The sequence below is a fragment of the Carlito syrichta genome, unplaced genomic scaffold (assembly GCF_000164805.1).
Source record: "Carlito syrichta isolate Samal-C Ts95f unplaced genomic scaffold, Tarsius_syrichta-2.0.1 Scaffold311234, whole genome shotgun sequence".
NCBI classification, from domain to species: Eukaryota; Metazoa; Chordata; class Mammalia; order Primates; family Tarsiidae; genus Carlito; species Carlito syrichta.
This window is the reverse complement of record NW_007255330.1, coordinates 213,549-215,950: the sequence shown is the minus strand read 5'-3', so window position 1 is coordinate 215,950 and position 2,402 is coordinate 213,549.

Below are 2,402 nucleotides of genomic sequence, written 5' to 3'. Positions count from 1 at the left end.
ACTCAAAAAAAAAAAAAAAAAGAAATCCAGGGATCATCTATGTATCATCTATTTTCTCTCAAATTTAGAATTTTAACCATTCATGTTAATTATGTACTGTTCCTAAAATATATCCTAAATATGTCTTTGAGCTCTCATAGTAAAATGTTTACATGCAAAGGAGTTCCTCTTCCAATCACCACTGCTTCCCTTTTCCAACTCCAGCCTAGTAGAAATATTGTAATGAAAACACCTCTTAGATTGACTCTGCCATTGAGTCTCCATTGGCTTCCCTTTTTTTGCATTTGTCTTGGGTGTTGATTGTCAAGTTCTGGAATTTTAGCTCCCATATTTCATTTTGTCTTTTTTTGTGTGTGATTAGACCCCTTCCCTACAAGGCATCCTAAAGCACAATCACCTTTTATTATAAAAGAGGAAGAAGGAGACTGGCATGCTAATCTCTCTTTGATTAATTTCTGATAGTTGGAGTCTAATAAATAGTGTTTTCGTTTTAACCAGCACTTCCCTGGGAAATATCAAATGCTACAATTTAAAAAAAAACAAAAACAAAAAAGTGTCTCCCCTGAGGAGAAGAAAAAGATATGTTTTTCTTGGTTTATTCTCTGAGACTACATGGGGGTGAATTGATTATCAACTTCCGTCTAGAATCAGTGGAGTATTGTTCAGTTTTTCCTTTAATTTGCTATGCTGTCATGACCTCTATTAGTATGTGGACTTCCCAATTCTGAGAGCCAAGGGGCAACAAGTGACATGAGGCTGTTTTCTTCTTAGGGTACCATGGCTCTGCTCATTTATTTGTTATAAAGATTTAGTGACTAACAGCACTCACTGGAGAATTAATTTTTTTGGAAACCGAGACTCAGAAATTGATATATAAATTGAGGGCTAAGAATGAAGTCACAGAATAAAGCAGAAAATATATCACAGAATTATATTCAGTTAATATTATGTTCCTAATGTCAATCTCTCTTAAAGACCTCCTTCCCCCAAAAAAGGCTGGGTGCAGTGGCTCATGCCTATAATCCCAGTGCTTTGGGAGGCCAAAGTAAAACTTAGAGCAGCCTAGGCAACATAGTGAGACCTCATCTCTACAAGGCACCAAAAAATTAGCTGGGTGTGGTGGTGCGTGGCTGTTGTCCCAGCTTCTTGGGGGGCTGAGGTGGGAGGAGGATTGCCTGGGTCTAGAAGATTGAGGCTGCAGTAAGCCATGACTGTGCCACGTCACTCTATCTGGGTGACAGAGTGAGACCCCAACTCAAAAAAAAAAAGACTTGTCTAATTTTTTTTTAAGTTGTATTTTGAGCTGCTGTTCAGGTCATTATCAGAAGTTAGAGTAAACTTTGTCTGCCATCTCCTCTTTCAAAGGCACCAATTATTTTAATTTGTGGTTCATAGATTCAGCATGTTAGAGCTAGATGCAACATTTGAGGTAAGTCTGCAAGACCCTGTTATGGGAATAATGTACCCTCACCTGAATATGTGCTCCTCTTGGAATACACACAAAGTCATTTTTTCTTTTTTGAGTTGGAGTCTCACTCTGTCACCCAGGCTGGAGCGCAGTGGCACGCTCCCGGCCACCGCAGCCTCAACCTGCTGGGCTCAGGCATTTCTTCCGCCTCAGCCTTCCAAGTAGCTGGAACTACAGGCACGTGCCACCACACCCGGCTAATTTTTTGATTTGTTATAGAGACAAGGTCTCACCAAGTTGCCCAGGCTGGTCTCAAATCCATGGGCTCAGACAATCCTCTCACCTCTGCCTCCCAAAGTACTGGAATTACAGGCGTGAGCCACCCCACCCGACTACACACACAGTCTTGAGGGGCCTGCACAGGGAGCAGTGGGGAGGAATAGGAGTTCCCATCAGTCAGCTAGATCTGCCGGTCAGTGCTGGGGTTCACAGAAGGGGATCTATTGTCAGATCATCCTGCCAGTACAGGAAGGCAAAGCGACACACCCAGGGTCATGAAACTAATTTGTGAACTAACCTTCACTGGGTCATTTCCAGGATGACCCCTTACCCTGTAAAAGACACAGAAGACTAGGAATGTCCTTCAAAATGCCTACAGTTATCTTACTCATAGTCAACTTTGGGTTATTTTCCCAATTTGCTTGGGAATTGACTTAGAAACTTACCAGTCATTCTAAAACAAAATAGGTTAACTTATTTTGCTGGGTACATAGTCCATGAAGAAGCCTTGAGGTAGCTAGACCCGTCCAATTCTCTCTCACTCCTCACCATCATCACAATCTGGGCGCCTGGTGAAAGGAACCTGCCTAACTCAAATTCTCAATTTGCAATTCCATTCTGATCTTTTCACATTGAGCTGGTGCCAGTTCTATTCGTTATCTTTGATTCTTGCCTCACTCTTTAACTACCCATCGCAGTGGTGGAGGGCAGACTT